Genomic DNA, 19,739 nt, shown 5'->3' on the forward strand with positions numbered 1-19,739 from the left:
TTAGCCTTTACAAACACTTGCCTCCATTTATATTCACAAATTAAATTATTCACAGGCATTCCTTTAAAAAAATGCCTACACATTTAATAACCTTTTGTGACACTGAATTACACTGACTCTGCTAAGCATAAGGACTTGGCCTGTACGTGGTCAGCACAGAATTTGCTTATGCACGAACCTGAGGTTCTTTGCAAATAGTGGGCATGGTCTGGACTGGATTAAAGAAATGTTTAGCTAGGAGATGTCCAGCAAGTGGCATCAGGTCCTTGACTGGGACTATGAAGGCCAAGTTCAATTTTCTGTCCCAGGCTTCATGTGAAATAATGGTGAGACCCAGAATATAAAGCTACTTAGTTATCTATCATTCAAGTCTTGTACTACTGAACTACTTAGGCTCCTAAGACTTATTTTCAGTGATGGCTCAGATACATAGAAGCTTATGTCGCATTAAATCAGTTTTTTTTAATATAGTTTGGAGCACTCTGTAAAATTTTGGGGCTAAAGATATTGCTTCTTAAATATCAAAACAGTTAAATTATCTGATAAAATCCTGAGAAGATTATGCTAGTCCACTTAGTCATAGTATGAGGAATTTCCTGTTTATGCTGATTAATGATGACTTACACTGCTAAGGATGGCAGCCTGAATTAGGACAAACATGCTAAGAAAAAAGAAAACTCTCAGAGTTTATCAGGAAGAGATATTTGGCTGTTCAGTTCCATACACAAACATTCACAACCTTGAAAACTGCTTATGGTTCCTATGGGGAACACTGTTTGCAGAGTTCGGTTTGTCTCTGGCCTATTGAGATGGAACTGACCTTAGTTGTGAAGTTAATATAGTGTGATTAATAAAACAAGAGAGAAAACAAATACAAGGAAAGGTAGGGAGGATCAGAGGCAATAAACAAGAAAAACAAGTGATAGAGTAGAAAGCAATAGAAGAGCTAGGGAGGAAGAAATGCCCAGTTTTGGAACAGCGGTATCCTTCTCCATTTCCTAGGCATTTTCCTATAAAAACATTCAAGCAACAGTGCACACCTAAATTTTTCATAAATTTGTAACTATTTTATGCTGAGAGCATGCAGGGAGAGATTCAAACACTGCATAATGGCAAATCAGATAAAAACAACCACCTTGCAGTGAGGTTTCTCCTTACTGTTAGAACTGCTGTACACATGTAACTGCTGGCAATAAAATGTCAAGAATGAGAGAGAAACTTGAAAGATCCTTGATTCGATTGAGAAAAAAGATGAGCTTTAAAAACAGACAACATTCCACACTGTTATAGATCCTAATTATGAACAAACCAGACCTTGACTGAAAGCCGAGACTTTCATCTCCTGTTTGCAGAAGGCATGAGATTACATTTGTTTTGAGAGATAATGAGTTTGACACAAAAGCTCAGCCTGGCTACCTTTGAGCTTGGCAGCATATGGTCTAAAACTCCACTAATGATGTGAAAGATTGAACTTCCCATTTTATGAAAGTCTATGTTCCACCCTTGGAAGAGGCTTGCTTATCCAGCCATCCATGAACACCACTCAATACTGTTGCACGTTTCATGTCATTAACAGAGAGCGGTAGAATGAGTAAATTGAATTTTGAATAAAAGACAACTACTAGTATATTGCTTCTGTAGGAGAAATGTAAGCATTCAAGTATATACAGTTTTTTTGGCCTCACAAATCACTCTTCATTTGCTAGTCTTCCTCACATATGAACTTAAATATCCTTCCTTACATGCCTACTGAAATATCAAAGACAAATGTGATGAATAATGGACTAAAAAAAAATCAACAAGTTCTGAATCTTAATCATTCCAATGCAAGAAGTACCGTTATAGTCCAGTATAAAGGTTGGGGTTATAAAAAATCACATTTTTTTTTTGTTATTTCAAGCTAGCACTTCAATAATTATTTTTAACATTGCAACAGCACTTCATGAGGAAAGCCATGGTCTTGTTCTATGCCATGGTTAGGGTATTAAATAATTTTCTAGAGTAGCGCTACTGATTCAAATGGAAGCATACCATTAAAAGTATTAAAAATTGGCATAGTTTATTTTATAGTCTCTTTCAGTCCTTTGGAGCCTGCACAGGGACTTTGTGTGAGCTACACTGTAATCTCCACAAGAGTCTCCTGGGTTTCTAACATACGGTAGCAATGTGACTCTGTCAAGTCAGTTTAGCCAAATCAAAAAATTTAAGATTGCCTCATTATCTAGCTAGAAAGGATTTAATAGTGATTGATTTCTGTCATAGTGGAATAATTAACCTTACCACTTACCATATGTAGTTATTCATTAAGAGTATCTCACACCAATTGCCAGAAATTATTAAGCTAAACCTCATGATACTTGTAAAGAAAGAATAATTATCCCTACTTTGCAGGTGGAGAAGCTGATTACATACATACACAAATACCTACACATGCTCACAAATACATTATATAAATGACAGTATAGGTACAGCTAGACGTAAAGAGATGCCTACATTTTCCTCATTGATCATCTAATATTTGGTATTAGACCCATGCCTAAGTGTATAGTTTAATTTTCTGAGGTGCTGAAAATCTTTCATGTCATAATCCAATGAATATGGAGATGAAACTTAAATACAAATCAGGAACAAACTACATCTGAGCAACTTCAGATATTCAAGTTTGTTTTAGAAAGCATGAGAAGATGTGTAAAAAAAGCACAAGAAAATTTAACATAACTCTGAATCAAATATTAGACCTCTTTATTTGAATATTGTAGTTGTGAGTATTAGTTTCTGTATTTTTGATTATACATAGATTGCAATGAGAATTTGACACTGCCTGTCTTTGAATTCTGTCACTTTTATATTCATTTTTGTTTATTTTAGTTCATTAAAATATGACATATTTTATTTCATTAAAGGAAACTCTCTGGTAGCTAATTTAACACCTGTTGATTTGTCCAGGTACACAGTGATGTATTACATTACCAGTAGAAAGCAGAGAAGAGGTGGAATTCATAGCTGTGGTGCCCATTAACACTCTGTGTTTTCCAGGACCTGCTAGAGAGAGGGAGATAAACCACACACCAACGCAGAAAATCCATGCCTAACTTAATAATAATGAACAGTCCTCATGCAGATTTCTAAACCTTTATAAGGTCTTTGTGTTTGAAAAACATAATCACTCATAGTTAAGCTTAACATGGCAGAGTTGCTAGTCACTGAGTGCTACTCTCCTAGTTTATATAGATATAACCAGGAGAAAGGCAGTGAATCAAACTTAACCTGCTCTTCACTGGCTGTACATTTTAATCGACTTTTAACATGGCTATGTTTTTTTGGTTCTCAGCATTTGAGGGGGATACTTTGGTAAACTGAAGCAACAGATAAACAAAGAATAACCAGGGAAGCGTGGCTCAGGAAAACCATGCAGATGAGACATGTTTCTAGCAATAAAGAAGAAGTTTCAATTATCTTCTCAATATTTTTCTTCTCCCATTAAATTTATTTATTCTCTCATCCAATTATTTGCATTAGACAGGTACAGTATACAAAATATACCTCATTGTGGCAAGGTACATGTTGCATTTCATCATTTACTTAAAAATGCTTCAATCATTAGGAGGGCTCAAAAGCTGAAGACAAGGAACTTGTGAAGAAAATATGTCTTGAGAATATACCCATTAGGGGACGGTCTATGTGATTTAATGTTTTAATGATGTAGTGTATTGAACAGGATAGAAACCTTACTGAATCTCAGGGCTTAAGCATTTGTTCAGGTTCTCTTTGAAATAGTGAGGTATAGTGTGAAAGCAAAATGCTATGATGGTTATAGATCATAAAACTGGTGATGTAAAGAAATGAAAATGGTCAAATATGGCCATTCTTGCCTTTGCTGAGTAAATAGGAGCTTACTTGTCCTGCTGGGATTATTTGCAGAGTGCAGCTTCTCAGTAAATAGGTGTGAGAATCAGCTGTATTGTGAGTGAAAAAATGTCCTGAATGTGTCTGTGGAAACTGAATTGTACTTGTCCTGTCCAATCATTTCTTATAAGCTAAAAAATAAATGTTGAAAAGGACCCTTTATTTTATTTGTGGGCATTTTGGCACAAGCCATTGTAATATCTGATGAATAACAGGTACATTATAATCACTGATTTCCTTCTCCATAAGGTAATTAACAGTACCATTAATAAGCAAGATGTCTGCTGTATCTTCAACATGCTTAAAGTCAGAGCAGTGCCACACGGTCTCCTCCCAGCTAATTGATATCACACTCCCTTGTAAGACCTTGCTTCTTTTAGTGAACCACCCCTACCTTAGCAAAGGGATGGCTATGAGCAGGTGAGGACATTAACCTCTTCCACTGTTACAGATGGGTCTGGGTCTGCAGTGATGCACCAAGTGCTGCAATCTGGGCTAACCTCTGCCTCGAGCAATAAGCATTAGACTATCAACATTAGGTTCAGGAGCAGGACTTCAGCTTACCTGAACCTAGAAAGCAGAGTGAGTTCATGTTTGGGTTCAGGCTTGACTCAGTACTTATTTTATCAATACCTGTTTGTTCCTATCCTAAAACATTAGCTCTTTCTCTGCGCTTGCAATAAAGTCAGTGTTACCCTGGTGATTTCAGAGAGAAAGAGCAAAGCCATCAGAGGAGAGAAATGGTTTCATTAATTGAGTCTGCTACCTCCTAGTCCTTGTGTCAATATGAATTCAGTGTTTTGTCAAGATTTTCTAAGGAGATTAATGATTTTGGCTGCCTAATTTAAGAAACCTTTAAAGCCTCCTGAACTTTAGGAAGTGAAAGTTATGTTCCATTTAAGTGCTTCAGGCTGGCTATGTAAAAGCCAAAGCTCTGAGACGCATCCACCCAAATATGCACGTATATACTCCTACGTAGTCTTTGCTATAGTTGTGTGTTTGGCAGAGCATGAGCTTGCTTATTGCTTTCTTTCCTGTGCTAAAACTGACAGTCAGAAATGCATGTCTGCTCACAGCTGTAGCCTTTTTTTTTTTGAAATTAACTATCTTCATTTTTATCCTGTAATAGAAAGATTCAAGAACCACTGCCCATGGTAAAACTAATGAATCAATAATCCACCTGCAGGATTTGATTTGGGAAACAAAAAATGCTGCAGTTCATATCAGCTCACATAATTTCACAGCTCTGGAAATTTGTACCTTTTTCAGAATTTTCCCTCCATGAAAGTTTTCCAAGTTGAGAAAAAAGGTAGAATTCCAGAATTCAACTTTGAGTTTTTTACTTGCTCTGAAAGATTTATCCTGACTATAAAAGTTTAGGACATTTTTGTTGTTTTGTTTTGTTTTTTGTTTTTGTTTTTTTTCCAAAAAAAGATTTATGAAGAAATGAAGGTGTTTTAATTAAAAGCTCATATCAGAAAATTTGTTTTCATCCTTGCTTTCCAAAGCACTAAATACATTTTGTGCTAGATGTTTGTATGTGATTTCATATACATGAAGTATATACATATTTCTTGTTTTCATGATGTATTCTGATAAGGCTGAAAAATAAGTTCTACCCAATAATTTATCCTTATTATTAAAAATTTATTAGTACCATGCTAGCTGCAAACAGATCAGTAAGTCTTCAAAATAATTTAAAATTAAAATTTAAGTTCTCTATTGAGTTGTTTGTAGGCAAAAATCTACCACTACTTTGGTTCAAATATTTTTAATAAAAATAATCTTAATTTATAATTTCTGCTATTTTATTCTCATAAATAAGTGTCATAGGAAAATTATTCTATTTTCATTCTTCGAACACTATGTTTAATTCTAGGTTTGTGTTATGTCCAATTCATTGTGACAGAACTATTTATGTGCTGTTATCTAAGCACATAAATAAGTGCTTGCAGTCAAATGTCTCTGTAAATCAGTTAGATAAATATATTAATTAGTTGGAAGACAGTCCATAAGAGAGCAAAATCAATGGCATATGGAAGCTAACAAAGTATCAGCTTTCAGCCATGTGACTGACTATGCAATTTGAAATTTTTCTCGTTCACTACTTGAGTTTGGAGATGAGTACTGTCTTTCTGTTAACGTGTGTCCATATAAACTTTAAATGCCTGAATAACTATAGAACACAAAGTCTAAAGGGTATGAATCCGGTAAAATCAAAATGCATTTTAAAATATACTCTTATATTTTTTTCACATAGTCTCTCGGTTCTACTTATCACTATCTGAATTTGGAGTTGCCATTGTGATAACGTCCCAGTCACTGGGTTCAAGAGACTGGCATAAAGTGGAAACATGACTATGTCTGGAAGTCAGTATTTAAGCTTAGTTCTATGAACGATGTGAAGTTTAGGGCAGCTAAATGCAAGTTTATTCTAATACTATCATTCTTCTGATATTCCAGTGTTTGACTATGCATTATATGGTGGATAATTTCTGAGATGTCAGTGAGTCCCTCGATTTTTTTAAACTCTTTATTGATGACTTATTTTTAATCCATTTTGTTTCTCCTTCTCAACCTAATTTACTTCTTAATTGGCAATCACCTCAATTTCATGGCTTACACTAATGTCACAATGCCTTATTTCAACCATTGATTATACAATTGGTTTAACATTTCAACTAGCACATGCTTTTGAGGTTGGGGTGGAACTTAGAGTCAACTGATCATCCATCAAGTTGCACAGTTATTGCCCTATAATATAGAATAACCTCAAAAGAATGAGATAACATTCAGAATAATCTATGTGGAACATGCTGATGGGAGATTAATAGATAGGACTTCAGAGATACAGGCTCTGTCAGCAGAGAGGCTAAGAGGATAATTTTTTGAATGTGCTAGTTTGGCCAGAAAAAATATTTTTCTCTTGTAAAGGCAAATTTATTCAGAAAATCCCCAAACTTCCTGCTCATCCCAGCTGTATCTGAGGCAAAAATGTAAATCTTAGGCAGGGAAACAAAACAAAAGAAACCCCAAACTTACTCTTTTCTGAAAACAAATGGTTTGTCCCTTTAAAGTAATCATGAATATAAGTGGTGAGAGCATGTGCTCCGCATCACTTTTTGCACTTGTGTCTCCAGCCTCCCAAACCTCTTTTTTTAATTTCTGTGACAAAATGGCTAAACAATGCAAATCTAGGTCTTGTTCTCTTGTAAACCTTCTATCCAGGAAACTGTCCTAGATCTTTCTGCTTATATATAGCTTGATTAACTTCTGTGGGGCTAATTTACCAACCTTTCTGCTTTGATGTTTTCACTGAGAAAGGGAATGATGGTCCTCTGCCTCTGCTAAAGTGAGGATCTAGCTTTTGTCTCTCAGTGACTTAGACGTACCTTGGCTTCTGGTACTAACACTTTCCTATGGAGAGAAAGAAATGGTGAGGTGGCCCCTATGGATGGATGCTTGGGCAGTGTCTGTTTATGCTATATTGTTTTAATGTACTAAAATGGAAGGTTTTATATATATATTTATGTGTATATATATATACTTATCTATATGTGTATGTATGTATGTATTATGGACTGACAGCCCTGGTGATTTCTGCTAAAAAATGATGGATTGTAGGATTAATATACAGACATCTGTTTGCAGTGAAATGTCTAAATTGCAAAAATATATTAGATTATCATGGTGAAAGAATAATTTTGACTGAATACTGTCTTCAATGATACCACACTGGGACCTTGCCGTAAGTGACTCAGAAACCAAGAAAATGGTTGTGCAAGAATTATCCACTAATTTGTAATTGCTTTTCATGCTTTCAGACAGTGCTTTGTAGTACAATTCTCATATGGGTCATTTCAGCATATGCTTAATTTTAAGCATTAGCTCAAATCCAGTTATCAGTGGACTGTTTTGCTGAAGATGGCTAGATTTAAAAATTAAGCATGTGCCTTAGTACTTCATGGATGAATTCTGTAATCTTAGGAGACGCAAACCTCCCAAGAATTCAATTAAATGCCAATTAAACTTTGCTGAAAACTCAAACCTGTGTAAGCAGCTGGGGATCTGGACATAAGAAGAAGAGTTGAACAAGACCTACCCAATCTGTTTTCCTCAGACAGTGTTCAGCATAGATTTGCTGTCAAAACTGTGAATACAAGTCTTGCTATTTAGATCCCTGTTCAGTGAGATTTTTTTTTATGCTCTGCACACCAAATCTAAAAGTTGCTTTTTTGTTAATCTTAAACGATTATTAAATAGGAACAACACTATAAGTGCCCTCTATACAAAAGCTGAAAGTAAGATTCAGAATGTCTGTTAACCAGGTGGGAATATATAAGGCTATCAAAGTGCACCTATTTTCCTCAAAGGCAGAAGAAAATTACCTCAATCCTGAGCTAGGTATTGAAGCCACATGTAGCTGGGACAAAGAGACAAAGGAACCATTCTAGTTTTGGGCGTGTGGGCTGAAGCCATGTTCGGTGTTGTCCACATGGTGCTACTGCCTGTATCTAATCTGGGTCTGTTGTGTCATCCTCAGTTCACACCAGTCACAATTGTTACTTCACAGGCAACCACGAAGCAGTCTAATCATGTCACATGAAGCACTGTTGAATATTTTATGCATTATCACATGCAAAGTGTCTTTGTTCAAGACATTTCTGTTGCCAGTTGAGATCTTCTGCTCAACACCTCTGGCAGGGCTCTGTGTATCAATGAACAGCTCCATAAGGTATTTGTCACAAGCAGAGTTTGCTGGAAACCTTTTATGAAATTGTTTTCTTAGGATGAAACTTTTGGAAGAATGAGTAGGCTTCAGTGCAGCTTTTGAGAAGTTTTCTTAGGTACAAGATGGATGTCTACAAGTGACATGAAAGGAAATAGCAGACCATGGGAACACAGTGTCTTTAACTTGGTTCTTCCACACCATAGACAAATACTTAATTGTTACTTAACACATGTAACTATTTCTTATTTGGAGTCTTAGAAGGTGTGAGGGGTTAAACTTGGTCCCTCTGTATCTAAAGCGGGGTTACTCATGAAGCTTTGATTATTTCTAATTTTCTCTCCCTCTCTCTCACTCTCAAAATCTCTTCCCCATGCACCCCCCAGATCAACTTTGAGAAAGCATCAAAAAAATTTCAGTGAAGAAATGAAAATATTTTTGGCATTTCATAAAATAGGAAAAATATTTCCTGTTCCTTCTTTGCAATTCTGGCCTCGACACTGTTTCCTCTTGTGACTCCTGCCAAGCTTCCTTGACTCCCCAAGCATAAAGTAATGATCAAAAAAAGTGTTGGTTTTTTTTTTCATAGGGGAGATGTAATGATAGGCAAGATAACTTGCCCGCCTTTTGAGACAGTCAGAGATTGCATGGCTGTAGTATAAGACGTAGGAAGCAAATATTTATTCAGAGCTCAGTGCATGGTTTGGATGACGTATGGTAAGTAAGATAAAGGTCATACAGTGAGTGATGAGCGTAAGAGGATATAATGAAAAAGTGAACATCTGGTCATTCCCTATGTCCTGTCCACCCCATTTGTTGAATGAAGCAAGGCCTTGTGGAAAAATGTTTTTGAACAGAGGCAAAAATATACTTTGTTAATTTTAAAAAATTTGCCTTTGCAGCATAAAAAATGGTGTTTTCTGTGATGACTGTCTTAGTTCCGTGAAGTAGCAAAATAAATGTTTTCTGTGCCTTTTAAACACTATTCATCCTCTCCAGTGGTGAAACTTCCCTCTAAAAAGGCTGATGCTTTGCCCACTCCAGTCAAAAGGAGAGGCATATAATGAGCGGGTCCTACAGACAGAAGCTCCTTGGGCTCAGCTCTCCATCCTCTTGCTCTGCCCATGTTGTCAGCTCCTGGCAGTCACAGCACAAGAATTTGCTCATAATATGAACTCACTTTTCAACAGAGTGGCTGTGATTTTCTGCTACTTTTGTCCCATGTGCAAAATATGGCTGAAAATGTAGCAATGCACAATAAAGGGCAAAGTTTAAATAGTTTGCCATTCAACTGGAGAGAAATACATCCGCCAAAAGAACCCATTTCTGTAGCCTAAGGGCCATTTTCCAGTATTCAGTTATTAGGCATCTTGGAACTCAACAAAAAGACTGCACAGATCTCTTGTAGCTACAAAGGTTGTTTCTTAGCTTTCTTTGCAATTACTGTAGCTTTAGCCTCGATCCCCACAGCAATTAACACATTAGCTCATTTTGACCATTTTTAGTTGGTTGTTTCTTTAGAGTCTTTGGAGCAGTCTCAGCAAACCCTGATTGACAGGTGGTTGCACCTTTATGAGAATGTTATAATTTGGCCTTCTGTCTCTGCAGGTTTAGCTCCTTTGTCATTCTCAGCTCTGTGCACATCTGGCTTTTCCACTTTTCCAGTTTTCATGCTCTGCTGAGTTGGTGGCTCTGTCTAGATCATCCTTTTGATCATATGCCTCACAGAGCCAATAGACATACATTTCCACTGATGATTCACTCTGTGCATGTCTGATTTCATGCATTTTATGGCTGTTTTATTCAGAAGACTGCAGTGATGATTGCCATGTTAATGTTCTCATCCAGATAGTAATACAGCAGGTGACTACTGGTAATTAATCATCAAAACCTTTATTCTTTTTACAGCAGAGGAGCTTTTTAACACTGTGCAAGAGTCATAACCTGCAAAGCCCACAAGCGTTGGGAGAATCTGACAGAAACAGCTAAGCTGCTACAGCAAACGGTGTCAAATGTTGAAACTCTGATCTTAAGAACGTATAGGATCCAAGTGTGCATGCATGTATGCACGTGCTAATTGCAGTAAAGCCATTTCTTCCTATCACAAGTTTTATATATGTAATTCCATTAAAAATACAGAAAATGTTATGTCATATCCCCCAATGTAACAGTGGTATGTTCATTTTGATAACCCTTACTCTCCCTTGCAGATAAATTACAGTCTTTCAACTGTATAAATACATGTTTTCTATTGGAAGAGTGTACAAGCAGCCATTTTTTTTATCTGCATCTTTAAAGGCCATTAATGCCCATTCAACCAACCTTTCATAGCACTTAATAAGAATATTAATGACACACAGCTGACAGTAATGTCAAGCAGTCAATGTTTGGACATTAGCTAATATTTTCCATTACACACTGTATGATTAATTTACTATGACTGTAGTTAGAAGAATGAGCAGAACAATGTCACATTTACAAATTTATTTTGAACTTTAAGTAGTACAAAACATATTTAAAATGGCATTGTGCTATGAGTGAAATGATTATGACTGTGTGTTATGGTCAATAGAGACATCTAGAATAGCCCTTTACTGTGTCTTCCAGTCATCATATCGGTCAATTAACATAGGCAAAGGAGTCTGAAAGTCTACAGCATCTAAGGAGCTTCCAGAGAATCCAGCATTAGAAAACGTGCAGGGTAGCAGCTTCACATATCTATTTGCTTGTTTGCTAGATGTACTAAAAAAAAAGGTCTTTCTGGAATACTGCAGAAATATTTTCCTGGTTTTAGCAGTGTTGGATATTTTCCTGGTAAGACAACAAGAGGTTTCAGTCTTTAAAAACAAAACAAAACAAAACAAAACAAAACAAAACAAAACAAAACAATAAAACAAACAAAAAAGTATTGTAATTGCTAGAAGAACATGTTTGTGGCTGATTATATAGCACTCGTATGCTGCTATTCAAATAGGTATTAATATAGGCTTGCAAGCTATTTTTTTTATTACCTGAAACATATTGTTTGAAATGCATGATCTATTTATTTTTTAACTAAAGTAGATGAGCTTTTTGTTTATTTGCATTTCTGTGCTATATTAGAAAAGATAAGTATGTTATCATATGAAATACATAATATTGCCTTTGTCCCACTTCTCCCAGATTTTGTAGGACTGTTTTTGGTTACTCTTAGGATTGGGAAATTGTGGGCACAAAAAATATTCATGGGAAAACTTCTTGCTCAGGGAGCATATTTCTCAGTTTGCCTTGGAGAGGACTGTAATCAGAAAGAAACCCACAGCTTTTAGATATTTGGACAACCATTTGATCTTAACAGGTGCTGAGCATCTTGTGGTATGGATAGGATTGGAAGCCCAGCTCTTAAGACTCTTTGTGTGTGTGTATGTGTGATGGTGGGTTTTGTTTTTCTTTGCTTTGGCTTTAAGGATAATCAGCTTCATTTGAGTTTTCTGTGAGAATATTTCCATGGGGAATTTCCACAGGGAAACTTGGTAGAAGTATGTAAGTACCAAAGACTGGTGATAGGCAGCTAGTGAGGTTTTCAAAAGTGCCAAAGCATCTAAATATATTGGAAAATCACACTACGATGCCTGTCTGCATTGTAAACCACTTACATACTTTTAAAGTTAATCTTTAGCCTCCATGTGTGAGATTAATCTCACCTAACTTGAAACATCCTTCCTTAATATGGATGTATTTGTCTGAGGTAGGCAGCATGGTGACTTTTTATAGTCGGGAAAGAGAAACAGCCACTTGCGGGACACGATTCATCTCATCATGGGTTAGAAATCTCTAACAGTTCAAATGAATTGAGCCCTAAAAATGCCTATTTGTCTCCACTCTCTAGAAGGATTCTAGGGTGATGGTCTGAGATATCCCTGACTATAGTACTGACCTATAAATTCAGATAGCTAAATGTCTGAACTACCTTGTTTTGGATCAATTTCTTAGAGCCAAATAGCTTAAGGAAGATATGTCCAAACCTACTGTCAAGACAAAATTCGGGTGTGAATCTCTCCCCTCTGTGTCTGAGGTTCTCTGGCTGGAAAATGAGTTGATTCATTCCAAATTTCAGTGAGAGCATGGGGCAGGACATAGGGTATAGACACATATAGGATCATGGGTTACAATATGAATTCAAAGTAATGTGCATCACTTCTGTGCTTCAGTCCTAATCGGTGAACTAGATATCATAACTTATTGCCTATTGTCAGGGGTAGTATGGAAATGTGCTAGGGGTTGTGATTCATGTGCTACAGAAAGAAGGTCTTATCCTTAAGAAGTCAGAATAAGGCCCCGGGAGTCTGCTGACATTATGTAGAATTGTGCCCTGAACATACCAGTGTTTTTTTATGATGTTTTCACTATATAGCTTGGAAAAATAAGAATTCAGATTTCTAGTGGTCCTCTTTTCTGACTTCTATGTCCAATAAACCCTTCTCTGAAACAGGGAAAAGGTGGCTTTCAATGCATGAGATGCTGAATTGTTTTCCCCCACGTACTTTTTAAGGAATGATATTTTCTTTGCCAGTTACCTTAGGCATTGAGCTGGGATTGTGATGAGTCTTTTCACATCCTTATTTTCTCAAAGACAATTTTGTAAGTAAAATTAGACAGCATCAGTAGCTAATGGATAGAAATATGATGTTCTTCAAAGTTTTGTGTAACATAGAACAGAGGATTTGTTTGAAAAAACAAAATGTGGTTTGTTTTTTTTTTTTCCTTTTCTAGATAGGGTAGTTATTTTTGTATATTTTTATTGAGTGTTGTGAAAATATCTGCTGACCTCTTTGCCAAAAAGATGAGTGATGAATTTGTCAGTCCCATTAGACATCCTGATCTTGGGCCATTTAGTACTAATGCAGTTGTCAGGAAGAATCTGTTACAAGCTCTGATGTTGTTCCAAAGTACTCCTCTGGCTAAAGAAGCAAATATACAGATGATTACTAAAAGAATGAGGAGGGGAAAGGGGAAAGTAGAAGAACACAATGCATATCCAAAAGCATAGAAAAACAGGTGAGGTCTTAGAGCCGCAGAAATCTACTCTGTACCAATGCCTTAAGACATCACCTTAAGACAAATTCCAAGCACAAGCATCTGCCTCTGCTTATTATCCTCCCTGAACATAGGCTGTGTGTTCTGTGTTTGAAAGCATTAAAAGCAAGGTTCAAATCTGCAGCAAAGTGGCCTTGCAATTTAAGGGTGATTAATGGCATAAAAAGAAAAGCCTTGTTATTTCTCATTCTCAGCCCTTCTGAACTGCTGACATCTTTTTATATCTTTCCAAAAGCTCTTGCTTTCAGCTCACACCTTACCTACTGTCTACAGACCATGCAATTTCTTGTACCCACAGTGCAAAGAGCTACTGCTTGTGTTACTGTCCTTGAAGATACCACCTCAAATCTCTTTTATAATTAGCTCCATCTAAAACAGAGATATTGCTAAGCCACCTGTCTTCCAGTAGTGCTACATGATCAGCAGCATGATGACAAGAGGTACAGTCAGCAACACTAGTTCCTACTCTTTGCTAGGATGTCTTCTAGCATGAAGTGATCAGTTTATGGTATTAAAAGAGCTGGAAGACCCCAGTCTATAATAATGCATTGACAAGCTGCATTATTGTCTTGTTCCTACATTATTTCAAATATGCCTTGTCAGCTGTTTCCTCTATTTAGAGGAATCTTGCTCAAATCTACAGTGATCTGTAGATTCTGGCCAAATTTCTAATCCTCTACCTTATCTTTACTCTTCCCAGTCTTTCTGGGCCCATCAATACTTTTACCTCAATACGCTGCCCTTTCCTGACTTTCATGACGTTGTCTTTCCTGGTTTTCCTTTTTTCCTTCTGGAGAGGACATTTTTATGTCTCCCAGGTTATTGATCTTTCCTCTAAACCTACCCCATTATCTCTGTTTTCCACATACAGTAATTCCATTCCTTATTGCTATGTTCTCAATTTAATTTTTTTCCTTTGTTTCTTTCTCATCTCCTGTTATCCAAACTGTGATAATATTCTGCTATTTCTTTTTCTCTTGATATCTTTCTATTCACAACTATTTTACTTGTCTCAGCTCAAATCAGGTCAAGATTTGATTTCTGTAGTCTCAGTCTTGCAAACTCTCACAATTTCATGACAAGTCTTGCGCTATTTAATGTTTTACTTAAAGCTTCAGTTCCTGAAGGCAACTGAGAACAAGAAACTCTAAGCTTTTATCAAAATTACTAAAAGCTTAGCCTTCAGGATTACACAAAAAGCCTGAACACACAAAGGAGCATATTAAGGACTCAGATACAAAAAGGCAAATAAAAACCCAGGCTTTCCCTCTTTTAACATTTTACCCCTATTTCCATTACGAAGCAAACTAGCCTCAGATTTGAGAAAATAGGAGAATTCCTTTCTTAGCAATATTTCCACATCAAAGTTAGAGATATACTTACCTGTGAAAAAAACAGAAGATAGTAAAAGTTCATACTAATATGAGGAACTCTTTGCAACTACTATCGCTATAAAAATAAACCATGGCAATAAAATGTGGTTCTTTTCATATGGATCAGAGAGCATAGTGAGTATGAAACAGCTTACTGTAAAATCAAATTAAGATTATTCTTCTTAAATGGGGATGAGCATCTTAATCACACAGGGTAATTTTATTGAAGTGTGTGAAGCTGCTCAGCAAGCCACCTCTGGCTCCATGTAGCAACTTGGGAAAAATATGCGGACTTTGCCAGGCAGCAAAGAAGTTAACAGTATTTCTGCAGATTTTAAAGAGCTGTGTAAGCTGGAATCCATTTGTGTCTTTAACTTTATTGATCCTACAATCTTATGAGCACTGCTACATATTTTCTTCTGCCAGTAGATGGTGATATTTATATTAACTATTTAAGTAAATGGAAAATATATGCAATTATTTAATTTAGTATACATTCCTTATATCCCTGATATAGTTTAACAACATGAGCGGATTTCAAGTACTTTTGGAGTTTATGTATTTAAGTGTAATGTATTGTACAAACATAGAATTGAACAGCTGACTTTGACATCATTGTGCCCACTTCATTGCTCACATCATCATGTTTTGAGCCAGCAGCATTTAACTAGTTTATATATTTGGATTGGATGACTATTCCTCAGGGCTGTGTGTGAAACTGAAAGGAAACAACAGAATTTTGAGATGCTCCATTTTCTGTACTACAGACAGTTGCAAGCGAAAGCTAACTCCTCACTTATTCAGTAGAATTAGTCAAGTTTTCTTTCCTGCAACAATGCCTGTCTGTTTACTGCTAATGAAACTGTAAAAGCATTCTTAAAAGTATTGCAGTTAGAGTTCAAGGACAATTTAGACTATATTAATGTATGTTTTAAGTTAAATTGCCCTTGGTCAACCCTAGCACCTTCCAAAGACAAACTACACATAATTTGCTTCAATACTTGCAAGCTTATCATAGAATATTTTGAAACTTATGATGGCAGATTTGTTTTCTCCATTAATTACATCACAAAGATTGCATTGTGAGGTGGTATATTTGGTAAAGTGTTAAAACTTTTTAAAATGCTAAAAAAATCCTACATGTATAAGCCCTCATTTAACAAGATATTTTAGTACATATCTAAATTTTAGCACATATATCTCACTGACTTCAGGGGAATTGTCCACATGATGATAACAGTTTAGCACATGCTTGTGTTCCTTATTTGACTATGATTTGGGATTAAGATAGAATTCAGTAGGTCTGTCATTTTAGGTTTTGTTCCTTACTAGCTAGATGACAGTGGTAGATACAAAATACTCCCAACCAAGATTGCAGTAATTTGAGTTTCCCAAGATACATCAGCATTGCAAGAATGCAACCCTCCAGGTTTTTGACTAAAATTTAAACCTGGAACCTTTTTGGAAGTAAGAATAACAAAATTCAGAGCATGAGAAATAATTATGTAGGGTATTAGTTCCCTAAAAAACAACAAAACCCTGCTTTCATTTCTATCTCACTAGTCTGTATTTTGCTTAAATGTAAAATGGGAATTAAGTATCCAGTTTCCACAAACTTCTCATTATCACATGGTGTCCATTTTGTTGAAATACACAGTATTCATGAAAAAATGCAATGAATAAAGCTTATTTTTTATATTTTTACATAGTTACATATAGTATACATAAAAACATACTGCTGCTGCATTCAATTCTATGAAAACTTAGTTGTTGCAGATAAGCAAAAAGCACAAACCATGGATTTAATTTGAAATCAGATTTGGGGTTTTAAAAATATTTATAATAGAATTAAATAGGTCTTCAAAGCCTTTGCTTTAGAATTTTTCTGGAATTCCCTTTCTTTAACATGAATCCGTACACTGGACTCAAGCAAGCCCATGAAGCTGGGACTCCACTGAAAAGAAATCTGTCATTGTAGAAAAAGAGTAACCAATCTTTTATGCAGATACGTTTAATAATACAATAAACAGCCTCAAATAATGAATTTAAATAATATAATATCTGAGGGATTAAAAAGGTTTTACTTACCCTAATTTCCTTCCAACTAACAAGCACCTCCAGTTTTCCCTCATGGAATCATCAAGTTAGAAACATAAAACAGCAGGTTAGTACTAAAAAAGATGCTGAAATACACTAGATGGAAACAGTGAATTGCTTCCATATATATTTATCTTTCCAGATGGGCTTCATTGAAAATATTAGTCATCTCAAATGTGTGCATATAATGTACAGTAGTCATCTGGTTGTGGGGTAGAGATGGGCTCCTATTCTTTGCCATTTAGTTTAGGATAAGAGCTCCTTATCTGCTCATTGATTACAAGTGCTGAAGTCACTCATTATCTTGGGATACACTAAGGACAGTATTTGTAAGAGCATCCTTACTGACCAACAAACAGTATCTGCACAGCAATTCTCTAATCGACTATAATTTGATGCATGCAAAAAGGATTATTACAGTATAGAGCACAATTCATTGCTGCCAAAACCATTTTTCTTAGATCAGTTTCAGTTTGATATCATAAGTTACCAATGATCCATAACTCCTACCAGCTTCATATTGCACTTAACGTAGTTAGCTTAGTAACTTGGGTGACTAAAATGATCTCAGGACCTCAACAGCTGGAGCCATAAGAAAAACAATAGGATAAGGCATCAAATAACAGGCCCTTGAAAGCAAATGTGTTGCTTGGTTGAGCTTATTGTTAGAGGAAGCAGAACACTGTGGAAAGGGTGAGGAAAAAAAATACTAATGTGCCCAATTAGCCGGGAAGAGAACATTGCTTATGATATGGAAAGGAGGTAAGATGGTCATGGGAAAAGTGTTGGAAGAGAAGCAGGGGCTTTTGCTCGGTATACCTCACAGAGTGTTGTAATTTCTTTTTTTTGAAGAGCAGTAAGAAGAACTTGTAAGATCTTGTCACTTGTGAATAACTGGGAACTTTGGGTGACATGTATGAGGGCAAAACTATCTTAGATTTTCCCTCCAGGCACAGAAAGAAACTTTAGTTTGGAGAAGGATGTAAGCAGGCACTTGTCAAGCAGATCTAAGACAGAAGTGTACTTCAGGATAATCCAGACTCAATTAGCAAAGTAGTAGAGACAAGGGGAAACTCAAGACTGTGGGAAGCCCTAGCAGCTCTTTCAGTTGTTTTGAATCACAATTTTAAGTGCAGAAAGAAAAGTTTTGAGCAAAAGTGAATGAGTTGATGCTCAGCTGAAGAAGGTTTATCAGACTCAGTAAATCATCCCAAGAATTTAAACCCTAAAAACATACACTCATTGTAGCCTGGTTTGAGAGGAAGCTGGACAAATGAAACAATCCTAACTCAGCAGGTTAGGGAGTTAGTGAAATAAGGAGGCTGAAGATACAGCCAAAATACAATAAGCAAAGATTCCACATCCTAAGGCCTATAGTATGTTGTTTATTTTTAAAAATGTCATTTTTAGTTATTCAATAATTCTAAATTTGAGAAAAACAGTAAACATACTTTACAATGTTTATTAAAATCAAAGAGTTCTAATAACATGAAAGTGCACCATCATACCTGAATTTTGACTGAAACTTATGAAATAGCTCTGATTCTCTCTTACAGTTGTTGCTGGCTCTGAGGTTTTGCTAAACATACAATAATGGGGATAATAATACTCATTAAGTATTAAATGTGTGGCATATCATCTGCAGTTAACAATTGTGATTATTCGTATTCATAGATGAGATAGTGATTTCACATTAAAGGATAAATGAAGAGAGCAAGTGAAGTAAAACAGATTGAATATCAGTAATTGAGGTGATAATCTATTTGGAGACCAGTGATGACTGAGAAGGAAAGCTTCAAATAACTGGCTGAATCTTGATTTCTTATGTAGGCCCAGTGAAGGACTGCAGTTTAGATTGTCCAATTTATTGATTAGGATAGGAATGAAGTCTTAAAGTTAGAAGGCTTAAAAGGCAGAAGAAGACAGAGAATTTCATAAAGAGAATTTTTGTCTTTGTATTTTGTAGGAAGCTTCCTGTAAATTTTGCATCATAAGTACTCTGGGTTTTTGGGTATCAGTAATATCAAGTGAAAGGTCATAAAGAACCACTTTCTCTGTGAGGATAATTGGAGAAATTTGGGGTTTAATCAGAGAACTGCAGCCATCAGAGAACTCTTTGAGACTTTTTTTTTAATATGAGTTCATAATATATGCAAAGTATTCAAATGACATATATATATATATTTTTTTCCTATAATGTTATGTATACTCACACAGCACTGAGATGTACTAATGGAGGTTGGGATCCTGTTTTATCAGAATATTCACAGTGGATTAATATTACTCCCTGCCCTGGAGAACTTAAATTCCAATTAGGTAAGATAAATACTAATGAGAATGCAAAGTAATAAGGCATCTCTCTAAAGTTCCGGAGTAATTTTGCCCATGACTCACTGGCATTTCTTTGGAGAGGATCTAGGTCTCTAGCCTCCCACTTAGATTTGTTGCTTACTCTATGGTCATGTAACTATGTTTTTCACAATCATCTGTTTTTATTTACAATTCTATTATAATATCATAATGCAGGACCTTTCCCCAATGTGTTAAAAGCAGTACCT

Source organism: Platalea leucorodia (genome assembly GCF_965183815.1).
Source record: "Platalea leucorodia genome assembly, chromosome: 2".
In the NCBI taxonomy this organism is placed as follows: domain Eukaryota; kingdom Metazoa; phylum Chordata; class Aves; order Pelecaniformes; family Threskiornithidae; genus Platalea; species Platalea leucorodia.